Raw genomic sequence first — 16,053 nt, forward strand, 5'->3', positions numbered from 1 at the left:
GTCAATGAAATATACTTTTACGACTATGGGTTCTAGCTTCGATCGATACTTCTATGCACTTACTGCTTCTTCTTCTTCTTCTTCTTCTTCTTTACTCGTGATTGGGGGCTTAAACTCACGGAGTCTAGAATGATTTATCACGACCACCACCCCAAGCTACGATTCAAACTGTTTGCTCAATTTCAAGTCTGTTCTTTCTCTCTTTCTTTCTCTCGCGACTATATTGAACCTTCAGACATAATTTCACTAACATAAAGCCGAAATTGATTCTAGTTTTATTTCGATTTTATTTCCTTTTCTTCGATCTTTATTACCCTGTTACTAAAATAATAAGTTACCGTTAGGGTCTTGTTTAGAAATTAATTTTACCACGATAAAATTGATCTATGATTTTTTTATGGCCATCGTTATAGTATCTTAACATTTTAAACGTATAGTTTGACGAATTCGTTTCGGTAAACTTTTAACTTTCGGCCGAACTAAAGATCCTGTATTTTTCTATCACCGCGGATACGTAACTCCCGCAATAAATGTCGCAAGTTCCGCAGACGAGAGTCGAAGGTTTGCAATTTTGAGGTCTTACCGTACAGTACATACCTATACGTCACGCCGCTGTTGTTCTACATCCGGTAAGTACGACTTCTGCCTACAATCGGGTGAACGGAGGTCTTCTTTACCACGAGAGTTCCGAAATTTATCACCGGGTGGCGATGATTCTCACAGTGAAAAACTCACTCCGTTCAATATGAATAGGGCTTATCGTTACTGATTTAGTTAGCTTTGCGCAGTGGCGATATCGTAACCAATGAGGTTCTACCGAGGTGCGATTATTGCTAGTTGAAAACTTTTACCAATATCCCGCCAAGACGATGTGAAATACCATCGGCGATGGCAATTTTTGATGGCTCCTACGGGGGCTGATTAATCAATCCAAAAACTCAAAACTTCAGGCGAAAATAATCAGTTTGCGACAAAGTTTCCAATTGTTGTTACCTGGTGGTACTTCGTGCAGACGATTCGCGAATAATTTAGCTAGCCTAGCATTGCGCAAAACCAGAAACATTACCGAAACTGGGGAGGATTTAGGTCAAGTAATAAATATAATCTAGTGAACGGATTTCTCCGTTTTAATTGGCTTGGAACGGAAACAATTATCGTTCCAAGTTCGTGTTTTTTTTAATTGATCTCGTCGTATGAATATTAAAGTTAAAATATATCGTGTCCCCGTAGAAAAATTCTTCCGTGGTTGGTAGAATGACACTTGACATTTTACCGGTAAATTAATTTTCAGATTTCGTAAACTTTTCGAAGTGATAAATTATTCGTAATATCATTGATTAGTTCTAGTAGGAATTATTCTCCGGGTATAGTTTTGAAAGGTGGGGTAAAATAAAAAAAAAATTTTTTTTGTGAAAAGTGAGAATGGTTTGCCGGTATGATTAGTTCAACTGTAATGCCGCAAGTATACATGGACTACATACTCGTCAAGTAATGATTCAACTTAATTACGTCATCACGCGCTAACTAGTGATCGTGCAATTAATAAAACACCGTGTCAAATGTCACCCTGTTACTACTTCTTCCAGCTTAGGGACTCGTTGCGAGATGAAATGCTGTAAAGATTTTGTTTGTCTCTCTCTTTTTTTTTTTTTTTTTTTTTTTCTACATTGTACCCCTCATCTTTTCTCTGCAGTAATTAACGTGTAAAAAGTAAACTTCAGCATTATAACATAATCTCGATACGTTTAATTAAATACAGGAAATCGGTCATAAGTGTATATAAAAGTAATTTTTTTTCCGGCGGCAATTTTCACCGGATAATTATACGCGTTGAATTTCCTTTGTCCCCCCCCCCCCTCCCCCCCCTCATTCATCGCCATATTTTTGAACCACTTTTCCTGCATTTAATTCCCTCGCCATTGAACGCAGGCGCCAATCGTTTAAACAATCGATTAAACGGACAAAAACGAATTTTTTTTCTTTCTATCTCGTTTTTTCTCTGTCTCTCCTATTTCTGATTCTGAATCGAACGGGAATTTCAACGGTCGTAATATCGTTCGCTTTGTTGCGTGCTTATAGTGCATCGGGGATTCAGCCTGAGCAGGTCGAGGTCACTCTTTAGTGCTGTATGATCGGCCATGCAAACTATTTCCACCCAGTGACCACGATCAATAGATCATACATTTGTGTGTGCGCCTTGCACATCCCCCACATAAGCGCATTCGTATCACGCAACTAGTAGGTAACTAGACTCGATTGTCGGGTGTATCTAGTCTATTATTATTCGTAGATATTTATAGGTGTAAGACTTATTCATCCATGGTTGATTGAAATAAAGTTATAAAAAAAAAAAGAAATGAATAAATAAATGGATAAAGTTGAAAAAATTATTATCAAGGTATGCAAAAAGTGAAAATAATCGAAATTAAAACGTGAAAAAAAATATAAGGAAGGGAACAAAGACTGGCTAAATATAAGTTGAAATAAATATATTTTGAAAGCTTAAAAGTTGAGTTGTGAACGTTATCTTACCGACCCACGTGTCGAGACTTATCTGCTCTCTTAATTTTATTGCTACACTGCCGTGCAATTTTATTGTCGGGCGATTAAAACTTCTCCCTCAATTACCGCGAGCGTCTCTAACCTTCTGCAGTGGGATATAGATATACCTACACGTTATCTTCATCTTCTTATTCCTTTCCTTTTTTTTTTTTTCTTTTTGTTTTATCTCTCCGTTTGCACCCCGAACGAACAAATTTTCACCACTTTACGTCGCACGGTTTCGGATTACGTGAGGAAGAAGTTTAAGAAATTCTTTACAATGCATGCAAAGATGTTATTTACGATTCACTATTGATTGATACAAAATTATTTAACACTTTACCCATAGGGGTGAGTGGGGCATAACGATTCCCTTAAAAAATTTCATCCACTTAGGCTATTTCAGGCCAACTTCATCACATCCGGGGAAAAACGTTCCTTTAAAAATAAAAAATAGTTATCATAATTTTTGTTCAAAGTAGAAGAAAAATAAATTAATTTGACGGTGAAAAACTACAAGAAGTACTAACCGGCTTAGGGGGGTCGCCGTGTCCCACCCTCCCATACGTGGAATTTTAATGGATGATAAAACGTCAGAGGAGGAGGAATAATGTTGGAGGCAATTTCTCCTGCCGGTAAGAATTTCACGATCAAAATATCATCGCCGTTGTTATATAATGTGTATATAATGCCTGACTTTCGCAAAAATGATGTAAACCGGTTCGTTGAAAAATGGATATTAGAAAAATAGAGTGAAATTTTTATCACTCTCTGGCGTATAATTCGCGCGATTTCTTTCACTCGTCTACTATTATAGTTATAGATCAGAATCTCAACTCGATCTACTTCAGAGATCGTACCGAAAACAATGTTTGGGCGGGTTCGCGTTGCTAATATATCAAAAGACGAACAATGTTCAATGAATATCCGACAAGCAGAAAGTGTCCTTCTTTAGATCCAGATCGAAGATTGCTACCCGGGCAAAAAAGAATCGAGTTCCGATGCTCGACGAGGAGGAAGAAAATTTTTTGACAGATGAGCGGTTTCTTTTCCTGTTTTTTTTTTCTTCTAATCGTTATTTTTGTCTTCGTCGTTGTTGTTGTTGTTATTATTATTCGTCGTCATATTGTCGTCCCATTCACATTACACGGGGTTAATTTTAATTTCATTTTTGCAATTCCGATTCGTACGATCTGCATAATACATCTTATAAAAGTAGTGAGCTTTTGTCTCTCGGTGAATGTTTTCTTTTCTTTTTCTTCAGTCTTCTCCTGTAATGCAAATTATAATATCTCTGGGCGTGCGTGACGGATTGAGAAGAATCGAGCCTTAGAAACCAAGTCTCTCTGTGCAGCTAATGATAGCATAATATGAATACGAGTAACCGTTCTGTAATGCAAAATTATAATATGAAAACAAAAAGAAACAACAAGTTTCTTGAAATTTCGTAGCTCACGACTATGTACACAGGTTCGATAGAAAATTGTACATGTAGGGGAAAAAAAAAATTTGAGAATTTTATTTATTCTTCCTCCTTTTAAAACTCTTTAGCGTGATCTCAATTATTCCGCCTTTTAATTGATTAGGATTGACAAGGTTTAACACTATTTTGTTGCTCTGAAAAAAAAAACGAAAAGATTTATTTTATTAATTACAAGTTCTGTTTACATTATTTAAAGCAACTCTTACCTTTAAAAACAGAGAAACGATATTTAATTTTATTGTTCAAATTGTTAATTACTTCTTTTCAATCTTCATTATTTAATTTCTATTCACTTAAAGAGAGGAAATTAAAAAAAAAAAAAAAAAAAACACGCTGCGTGACTTTCGAAACATTTTTTTTTTTTTCGAAATCTTAACCGACTTCGTAATTTATTGAAAATATTTATAAATTTTTATACTAGTCTGTATATTGCTATTCTATTTTCATTTCTTCGTTACTTGAATCCTATAAACAAATAACTTGTTTGCCTCTTTTAGGATTTACTAGCATTTACGATTATACTTGTGTAAACGTTTGTATAACAATAAATAAACGTATATATTACTGACGAAAAGTCGGTAAAGTTGTAAATTATATTTCCGACTATATACTTAAATATCTGCGGAAAAAATTAAGAAATAATTCCCAATGATTTCGAATTTAGTTGTTAAAAATTTTATTAAGATGTTTCGAATCGTTCAGCACAGCCGGACGCATTACGTGCTATAAAAATTTCACCACGATGCAGGCTGGCCGTTACTGCATAATACACACTATTATACAGACCTTACCTCTTACGTCGCTCGTGTGTGGAGACGACGATCTTCCGCGCCAACGTTAATTCCGGTATTAGACACTGTCGTAATTCTCATACTTATACGTTTATATATATATATATATGTATAACGTCGGCGACGAAGACGACGACGACGACGACGACGACGACGACGATGTCGAGGGTAACGCGATAGTTCACCCACCCGAGGGATTTGTGCAGCGTGTACCACCTGGCACGGTGCTTTTTAACCCCACCATTTGCCTTCTTCTTCTTCTTCTTCTTCTACTTCTTCTTTCTGCACGCACTTGCACCATACACGCTTTGCAGGCTGCCTTTAATACACTTTTATGCACGAGAAAAACGGCTGGAGATTTATTCGATAAGGGAGGGAAAAAAAAATTAGTCGCCACCGACGACGAGGAGGAAATAATATGGACGAAAAAACTGCAACGGTAAATAAATTTTCTTAACACCGTTCGTACAGAAAATCTGAATAATTTACCTACTCGATTTCTTACCTTGATTTACTAACTAATTTTCTGCTTCACGTGTTAATTGGATTTTTATTTTCTTTTTTTTTTTTCTCTTCACAGAAGCGAAAAAAACAAAAACGAAACGAATATGTACAGTTTTCGGTACTGTTATTATAAGAATATATAAGATAAAAATGAAGGAAGAGAGAAAAATCATAAAATTAACTCATATTTTATCGTCCCTCGAATATGTATGGTTTTGTACGTACCTGAATTTATTTATTTATTTATTTATTTTATATACTTTTTCGTGTACCTTCGTGACTTTTACGATAACCGAAAAGTCTATAAATTTTCTCCTCTCTTTATCTCAGTCTTTTTCCACCGCTTTGCCTCCACGGTCTGTAATAAACAATTTTTTCTTCCCACCTCCCCCTCCCCCTCCCCCCGCGCCGTCGAGTGGAAGATGTGTACTTAGGTGAATGCAGAAACGGAAACGTGAGGTTACCTTGGACTTCGAGTCGGCTCCAGGTCGTTCGGAATAGCCGGTTTAACACCCCCATAAATGTAAATGCCAGCCTGCCGCCACGGTCTTTCGCCTTTTGGTTATTCTTGCGTCACAATTGTCGCGTTGCCTCGCATCGCATCGCATCGCATCGTCGTCGTGAGAGAAAAACACGGGACGATAAATTATCGGAGTAGCCGCAGAGCCGAAAGACACGAGAAACCTGGAAATATCAGTGAATTTAATGGGGATGACATGGAAAACAGGGAATTGTTTGGGAATTTTTATTTTTTGCTTATGGAAAAAACTGAAAATAACCACTTTTCTCTGGCGGGAATTAGATGGAAATGATTTTTTGACGTAACAAATTTACTTATTGTACGTCGAGGAAAAAAAGAAAGAAGAAGAGGAAGAAAAAAATTGTCTTAAAACTGACATTTTTTTCTTTTCTTCTTTTGTACATTATATTTTATTTCAATTCGTATTTTATTTCAAACGATTATAGAGTGTTAATAAGCTGAACGATTTAGGTTACAGTAATTTATCAGAAGTGGGGAAAATGTTAAGGAAAACCTGGAAATGTCATGGAGTTTATTTTTTTTTTTTTTCTCAAAAATTTGTCGCAAAAAGATGACAAACTTTTCAGCGAACGGATTTGGGACCAAAATATCTCATTTGCGCGAGTCAGACTTACTGAAAATATCGCTACTCACGTGTAACCATGACTTTCCCTCCGATTATTTATCCCTCGGGCTATTTAAATATTCCGATGCGTAATACGTATGTGTACAAAGTACGTGGCGTAATTATTGACGAATATATTTATGTGCTAAACGATTATTGCGCAACGATACATCAATAAGAAATTTTTTTTTAAGAACGAGTAATTTTGCCCCCCTCCCACCGCACCGGCCCCTTTGATTTTCTTTATAATTTTTGCACGTTTCTTCTCGTAATTGTTGATCATTTTTATGGCTGTATTACGTGTGAAAGGCATATTATCGTATTGTGGGCTCGGATTATGGATTGATTAATTCGATATATTCATTAAACTTATAAATTTATACGTACGTTGGTATCCTGATTTCGATAATCGATCAAACTATGAAGTTCAACTTGAGATTATTTTTGTTATTTATTTATTTTTAAATGGTGGAACATATTTTGTGAAAACTTCTCCCTGCAGGAAAAAATTTATAATAATAATTATTGGATATTAAAAAAAAAAAACGAATCGTACAATCATTTTTTAGTCGGAAAGATAATTATTATTATACAGTGTTCAATCCTTTACGGGACACGTTATTATGCTCAGACAACTTTTGTTATAAGATTCTGTGGTTTTTGGGGTCACTGATTACGGATCTGAAATCAAATTTCAAAAATTGAAGATGGCGGATCTAATATGGTGGATGAAAAATTCAAATTTGATCGAATTCGGTCGAAAAAGGTCTACGTAGTGGTTGTCGGGGTCGCTGATTGGATTCGGAATACTGAATTTTTATAATCCGATTTCAGATTCGTAATCAACGACCCCAAAAACCCCTGGACAAAGGTTTTCCTCCAGATTCGATAGAACTTGAAATTTTCTTCCACCATATTGTATCCGTGATCTTGAATTTTTAAAATCCAATTTCAAATCCGTAATCAGTGACCCCAAAAACTGATAATCTATATACACCAAGTGTACAAGTGTAAAGGGGTAACTTTCTCGTAAAAGCGAATCATCCCCTTAATTTTAACGATTTTTTTCAATCAATTTGTTTCAATAATTATTCAAAAACCTGTTAATATAACACGAGAAATAGCAACAAATCGCTGAAGAAATATCTTTTCAAAGTTTCCTAAACATCCAAAATCGGATATAAGTAAAACAGATGGTTACGTAAGAATACTTGTCAATATATAATATCAATTCACTGAAAGGATTAACGACGGAATTTCATTCGTAATAAGTATAACCCTTTGCTTTATTATTATTATTATACTTGAAATGTGACAACAACGCATGTACATACGTATGTATTTAAGTACAACACAGTAACGCCCCCCTGGGTCACGTTGCGTCTTATTATAAGCGTCGCGTCGCGACGCTTCGGATGGGGTGGGGATGCCTGCAGCCCGTCGGTGAAGGGTGGCAAGGTAGATATGGAGGGGGGTGGGGGTGGGGGTTGGGCCGAGGGGGAGGGGGAAGGCAAACGCCGCCGCGCCGCGCCGCGACGCTCGGCATCGAAGTCGAGGCATTGCCACTGCGGCCATCCGAAAGGCACGACCGTCGCGTTTTGTCGTATTTCTAACGGAGAGCTATTTAACAGTGCGGCAATACAAAACACGTGCACAGAGGAGACTCGTCTCGCCTCAGCATAATATTATTATCTATAAACGTACGACGCGGTTTTTACTTGTTTCGAGAAAATTTTTGAAGCTTCGACGTTCGGTTTGGTTTGGTTTTTTTTTTTTTTTTTTCTGTTTTGGTTTTTTTCAATCCGTTTTCCATTTTTTCTTTTTTTCTCCTCGTTTTTTGTGATTCATATTTCGACTCTAGTCGAGAGGAGAGGACGTTTGGTTTGTCTGCTGCAGATACCTAACAAGTATATATATATATGAATTAACTAAGGTGCATAATCGTGAATAAATTATTATTGGGTTTTGTTTTTTGTTTTTTTTTTCCTGGTGGTTGATTTTTTCATCAATATCGTGCTACGAAATTTTCGTGAAGTTAATTAATTAATCGATCAATTGTTATCGAATCATTCGTAAAAAAAAAAAAAAAAAAAAAATTCGAAGAAATTAAAAATATTTGTTACAACAACGACAGCGAAGAAAAAAATATATATATAAAAAAAAAAAACTGTATTTGGACCACTAATTGTAAGAGGAAAAACATTTCGGAGTATCGAGTTTTAAATACAACGTGTTCGGTTTACTTACTTTACATTAACGTGAACATTATTTATATCAAATGAGATTAAATGTAGTTTTCGATTGATTTTTTTTATTTTTTTTTATCCTCTTTTACTCTTAATCACTCCGGTGCTGTATATTGAAAATTAATTTCAATCGCGAATTGTCTGTTGTTGGAGAAAAAAATTTCACAAAGTAAAAGTCAAAATCGAGATAAAAATCGCGTCTCAAACGGTGTACATATCAGGTTACATATATATATATATATATTAAGATTAAAAACACTCGATCCAGTGTGTGATTAATGAAATTGAGCGTCTCTTTTTTTTTTTATTTATTTTTTTCATTGCTTTTATTTTAAACTTATTTTGGAATAACTTTTACTCTTTTTTTCTGGGTCACGACGATACACCTGCAGCGTGTTTGCGTGCGACTACATAGGTATAATGTAATATCGTTGGATGATTAAATGATCGCGTGTGTTATACGTACGGCGATATTTCGATATATCGCTGATTGAATAAATTCCAAGTTAATTATAATACGAAACGTATTCGAAATTTGCATGTTCGGTTTTATCGATCAACCGATCGCTACTATATTAATACACATATACCTATACATACATACATTAACCCTTCGTTCCCATTGTTTATTATATTTTTTGACGCACTGAATTCACTGATAAATATATGTATTTTATACTCCGATTATTGCAAAAGAAATTCTTAAAGTTGGACGCAATCAGAGCTTTCCAATATACGCTTAGTTAATAACAAAGTGTACAACGTGGGTACGGAGGGTTAAAATCGAAAAAAAACAATTGAAAGGATTGAGAGGGATTCCGCCGTGTCGTTAGGTGTAGTGTAACAATAATAACAACAGCAACAACAATAATAATTATAACAATATTTTGTTGTCAACACTTATTTTTATTTATCTTCATTTTACACAGCGTTTACATAATAATAAGTTATTATACGTATATATGTATATGGTATAACGTCATCTCATAATTGCACATTCACTATACCTATATGTGTGTATGTATATATATATATATGTATAATATGCGTTACGTAATGTGTACGTGAAAATTTGACGTGTTGGGTGATAGGTGATTATCGGTCGAATAAAATTGAGAATTCATTCTCTGTGAATGAAGAAGTTAAAATAATGATAAAAGAATGAAGAAAAAATGAAATTTGAATGAAATAAAAATAAATAAATAAACAAATATATAAATAAAGTGGTTGGACGAAATACAGTGTGTCTTTTGCTAGTACCAAAACGAGACTGAAGTTTACACGAGCAATCGTTGAATATTCGAACTGCTGCTGCTGCTAGGTACTGCTGCTGCAAGACTGGAAGAATGTATTGAATCAAGGAATATTTTGAAACACCTGTAGAGAAATATCTGAGAAGAAATTCCTCGAGACGGTGAGTGATTAGCGCAGGCTACATATATATATATATAACATCGTAGTTGTACTTTTGAGAGTAACGATTTGAAAAAGCGAGAGGAGTCGTCTCACTCTCATTTTCTATATATGCTAGTATCTCTTTCACCCGATCGTTGATTCGTCAGGTATTTTATTAATTGGTCATTATACAACGATATACAACGATCGACCGGATCGTATTGCTATATACCTGTATACATACACCGATCGTTCCCTTAATTGTAAGTTATATCCGTATTTGAAGGGAAATTCTATTCGTTAGGTTAAACAACATTCGTTTTAATAGCTTTTGAATCACGATCTTATCCGAACCGAATTGCGACCACTTTAGAGCCGAACGAATTTTACGAAATAAAACTTACGTCGAGTTTAGAAACTTACATCTAGTTTGCAGGGATTTATTTATGCGGTGCGACTCGTAACTTTTTTTTTTTCTTACAAAATTTTGATCAAAACAAAAGAAGAAAAGGAAGACGGTTCATCATATGCTTCAATGGTGTCTTCCGTCTTGTTCTTTTTTTTTTTTTTTTTGCATAAACATGGCTTAAGAATTGGGCAAGATAGAAAGCAGCGCGGGTCATGGAGAGGAGGTACACAAATTTTATTCTTTGAACGTAATAACGTACGTATAAGGTTGACGGTTTAAATGAAACGGGGGGGGAGGGGGGGGGGGAGGCCGTAAATCAGAACACGAGGGCGGTTACAGAGAGCAAAGTTGTATGGAGAGAGGAAGTCGTCCGTGCGGCTAAGTTCATTCGCTGGGTGAAAATTGCATTGCGAAATTAGACGACGACGACGACGACGACGACGCGCTAAATGCGATGGCGAATGTCATTAATTAAAACTCTCGAGGTATAGAAAAGAAGTTGCAACGACGGAAGGAGGAGGAGGAGCAACGTAAGAATAAAGAAAGAAACAACGACCCTTGCGCAATTATAGTCTTCATGTTTATACCTGTGTGAGTGTGTTTGTTCGTTTCATGCGTGTAATAGACAGTTCATAGGAGATTCTGGAACGATGTTTCAGAGTTGGCAGTTGGAAGTTTTTTTTTTTTTGCCTGAGAATAGGAGCAGGGTTAAAATTCCGAATTTGAAATGCTTCGAAAGGGTGGAATTCTGGATTTTTTTTTTTTTTTTTCTTTTCTGTGGCGCAATCTTAAGTGAAGAAATCAAACTTTGAGACGAAACAGCGAAGTTTCGAATGGTCTGAAACCCGAAGCTTAAGATTCAGAAAGTCGAGTTTTAACTTTTGGAATTCTACTCTGTCGAAACTTTATTTTTCACAATTTCTATCTATCGGAAATTTGCTTTTCGTAACTTGAATTTTCAAAATATTGCATTTCGGAATATTGAACCGTTGTCTTTCCGATATGTAATTCGAAACTTCGTTGTTTCGTAAAAGTATGATTTCTTTACTTCAAGTTTCGCCGCAAAATTATTTGCAATTAAATACAACCCCCGTCCCTGAAGAGAAACACAACTCACACGTGCTCTGTCTGAATGGTAATTTCTAAGCTAATTCTAAGCTCTTCTAATTTTCGATGAGATGGGAATAAAAAAATCGCTAGCGTTGAAAAAAACAAACGAAGAAGAAGAAGAAGAAGAAGAAGCAAACCGAGTCACAGAAACCAAAGAAGCTATTAAAGCCCTATTAGTAATATAATATATCGTATAATTTCTCTTATCACCAGTCTAGACAATTTTATCACCTTCGTTAAGTGCAAGTATATAAATTTTGTTGTAGAGAGAGAGAGAGAGAGAGTTTCAAAAAAATAGTAAGTACTTACATAGGTATATTAAATGATTATACCTATACGAATGGTAGTGAAATTGAAAATATTCATTGTAAAACAAGAGTAATTCGGCTAGCTCCGTTAAACCCTCGTGCATACCTCTAAGAGCTGCAATGGGGTTATTAGCATGAATGATTTTTGCCGAAGTCAAGAGCCGAGCTTTTGTTGCTGCCGCTGCCTAAGGTGGCGATTACTGTAATTATACCGAAATAATTCGGCGTCTTTAGTCGGTTTATTTTATTCCCTCGTTATTATCTCATAATATACGCGCGATTATAACGTCCCAGTACGTCGTAATTTTGATTTATCATATCGTCGTCTGAGACTCGGTATATAATAACAATGCGTAACATAATAGACCGTTAAAAATCAACATCTGCTGACTTCTTTCGCCGTCCTAACAACAACAACAACAACAGTTGTGGTAACCCGATGTGAAATTACTTGAAATGAAACAGCCGCCCTTTTTACAGCTGCCACACTTTACCGCACATTGAAAAGCTTGAGAATCATCAATATAATCGAATGATTAGAGAGGATCATGGGGGGGGGGGCGGAAGGGGGGGGGGGGGGGGTGAAAATTAATTACGCACACAACTTGAGATCACAAAAGTTAGTTCTGCAATTTATTTTCTCTTCCACGCCTACAGAGCTTTGTTTTCTTTCCTTCTTACTTCTCCTCCTCCTCCATATTGTTATTGTTATTATTATTATTAATATTGTTGTCGTTGTTTTTATTGTTATTATTATTCTTGCCTTCTCATCTCGTTACTCGGGGATTCGACTTCAGGGGGCGTCGGTAGGATATCGCGATCTATCAGATATGTTGCACCCAGCCAGCATCGGAACTTCTGCAGCTGCGGCGGCGTCATCATGCAGGCTTCTGAACTCAAGGATAGCCAATATTTTCCCCCCGTGCGTGTCTCATTGTTATTACCACTTATGTATGTACCTACGTGCTTGGTACGTAGGTACTTGCTTCTCGAGACTCGAGCTAATAATATCTGCGATAAATGATTCTGTTCAATACGAGTTATTACATTCTACTCGTTGTATGTATTCTGGCTCTTTCTCATCGCCGTTACTCTCACCTTCGTTTTAATCTGCAACATTTGTTATCCGAGGATAACCTGTGTTTAGAAATTATGAAATAATGTTTTTTTTTTTTAAATTTATTTCTCACTAAACGTTATAAATTTTCTTTCAACTATTTGTAAGTAATTAAAGTGCCAAGTATTCTTACCATTTATTTTGTATAGATTTTTATTTTTATTTCTTTTTATGTTCACTATTAGACAACTTTTCAACCATATTTCTTTGACGGTTTTTTTTTTTTCTCATTCTCAGTATACCAATATTTTTTTTTGTTCGATTATTGTTGGTAGAAAAAAATTAAAAAATTCTTCTCTCCGTATCACGTTTTCTGTAAGGGGATTTGTTTTTTCATCCCGACTCGCGGAAGTCCGATGCAACCATAGACGCGAGAGCGATTGAATTTTTTGTTTTATTCATTCATTCATTCATTTATTTATTTATTTATTTATTTATTTATTTAGTTACTTATTTGTCCGCTTTACGTATGTACCAGTATAATATAACAAGAATTATACGGTGTAGCTGATCCACGTTGTGGCTTCGTATCAAAACCAGTATGCAGCTATGCACCGGTTGATGCTCGTCTATCCGGTGCACTTACGACCGGCTATAACGCCGGGTTATTGCCGTAATAATATCAATACGCAGACGATATTATACCTAGACGACGGAAAATTATCTAATCGCAAATCGTAGGCGTGTATCCTGAAGCGTGTTGCAGCCACAGCGTCGCCGCCGGCCTCTCAAATACGCACTCAGCATGCTTCGACTTCTCCTAAGTAAATGGACCCGCCGATCATGCATCCGTCATCATCTACCGATGATAAGTAAAAAGCAAAAAAAAAAGAAGAAGAAAAAAAACGACAGAAAAAAGTAGATGAAAAATGATCAAACGGAGGCGAAATTAATTACAAACTCACACTGTTCGCGAGGGTGAATACGAAAAATGAATATAATTTCAAAATAAGATCTGAAAATTATTGTTCGATTAAATTGCAGGCATGAATGAAAAAAAGAAAGAAAAAAAAACAAAGACAACAATTACGCTTCTATTCGTCGAATGATTTCAATTGTACAAAGTGATTTAGTTGATGACTGGATTCATGGTGGAAATGTGTAAAAATACACACATATGTATACATATACATATATATATATATATATATATATATTTTTACCTAGTTGTCAACGTTTATAGTGTTTATAGCTTTCGATATGCATACGTGGGCGCATATATTGTCTTTGGACGTGTAGGAAAGTTGGAGTGTGGAGAACCGCGAATGAATTACGTCTTGGGTGGGGGGGGGGGGGGGGGGGGGGGGATTCGTTCGGGCCTCCGCATATTAAAGGTACCTGTATACATGAGACGTGTATACATATATATGTATGTATGTATGTATATTATATGGGAATTTTGGAAGAATGAAAAAATTGACAAAACGACAAATGACACAAATTCACAAGCTCCGGAATGCGGATCGTTATCTACGGCTCGCGTTCATGTCGTGTATCTACATTCTGCATTCTCTTGCAATGCTGCTGCTGCTGTTGTAAAGAGTTGGAACAAACCTATGGACAAGGGACCACTCCTTACCAACGCTCGTAAGAATGCAATTCCACACACGTGTTTATATATATATATATATATGTATAAGAATATAATTCGCCTAATGTAAAATAATGTAGCAGGTATGCGATCGTTACACGAGGTATCAGACCCACGTACGTATGTATGTATATGCATAATGCGTATATTTCATTTGATTCATCGCCGGGTATCATGTATGTATATGTATAACGTACACTGTAGGCAAACGATTGATTTTATCAGAGGATTACGAATTTTCTCGCGGTCTTGCATCTAATAACTGCCACGAATCACGCGCAGTTAAAGTGTAGTGTGCTAATAATAACCATTCGTGAATTATTATATTATATCGTGCGGTCCGTAACAGCAATTCTTAAATGTTATATATACAAGTGCGGTTCGAAACTGATTAAGAACTTTTACCGTGTCGTTATTTGTATCTTTACACATAAATATTATATGTATACGTATATACACACACACACTTGTAGCAAGGTTTTATTATTTTCCTCTTTTATGGCTCGAAGTGAAAAATCATTTCGTTCAATCAATTGCTAATTAGTAATTGGCGGAAGGGGAAGGGGGGGGGGGGAAGGGGTTGAGGTTGATTGACGGTACGTATCTGCCTATATTACTGCAGACACGAGATTTTATAAAAATATAACGAATAAATCGTGGGATTCTATTATATAATTTGCCGTTTATTATACCTAGAAACGCTATAAATTAAGGTATTAAATATCGATAACAATAATAATGATGATGATTATGATGATGATGATGATTATGATGGTTATAACGGCTCTGCAATGACGATAATTTATTACCACAGTCGTAGAAGAAGGCAGCGTTCCGCCGTTCTTTCATATCTCAACCTTCTCTTCTCTCTACGCGGCTCGTCTATAAAATCAAGATTGAATATGTCCTGCATTATTGATGAACTGCACCGCAAGTGCACGTTTGTATTATACGCTTTATAGCTCGGCTTACTGCTCTCTTCCGTGATGTATAGCACGTGACGACGGGTATGCATGTGGCAATCATATCAACGTATACTTTATTCCTTACTAATTTCACGAAGTTTTAAGCCAGCAGCCAGAGTTAGCAGTCAAGTGTGCTTTGACTTTTTGAAAATTGTAGAAAAAATACGGTTTCGTTTTATCGTCATAATTTTGTTAGATAATTGGGGGTTCGAGGTATTTCAGAAAAATTTTATTTTTGCAATTTGCTAAGTTGTTCGAACGAACGTTAAGTAAGATACTTTATATCACCTTAAAATTTTTGTCTAATTTTCTATCGATATACAAGCATTCGAGTCGTTTTTGAAAGACTAATTTGCGATCCATTTTACGAGGGATTGCTTTTTTTCCCCCCGTACAGAATTCTGTTACATCGAAACGATAGTCGATTGGAAATTAGTTTGATTAGGTT

General features: G+C 35.8%; 1 protein-coding gene and 1 non-coding gene across 2 annotated transcripts in view; both read left to right on the forward strand.

Annotated features, from left to right (window-relative positions):
* The window catches only part of LOC124404610, a 184,718-nt gene that overhangs the window by 53,719 nt on the left and 114,946 nt on the right, over positions 1 to 16,053 (forward strand). The gene's annotated exons all lie outside the window — the stretch shown is intronic.
* On the forward strand, positions 777 to 917 carry LOC124405036. The gene has a single exon (XR_006929057.1). It is a non-coding gene; the product is annotated as a U4 spliceosomal RNA (small nuclear RNA).

This window comes from Diprion similis, chromosome 3 (genome assembly GCF_021155765.1).
Source record: "Diprion similis isolate iyDipSimi1 chromosome 3, iyDipSimi1.1, whole genome shotgun sequence".
In the NCBI taxonomy this organism is placed as follows: Eukaryota; Metazoa; Arthropoda; class Insecta; order Hymenoptera; family Diprionidae; genus Diprion; species Diprion similis.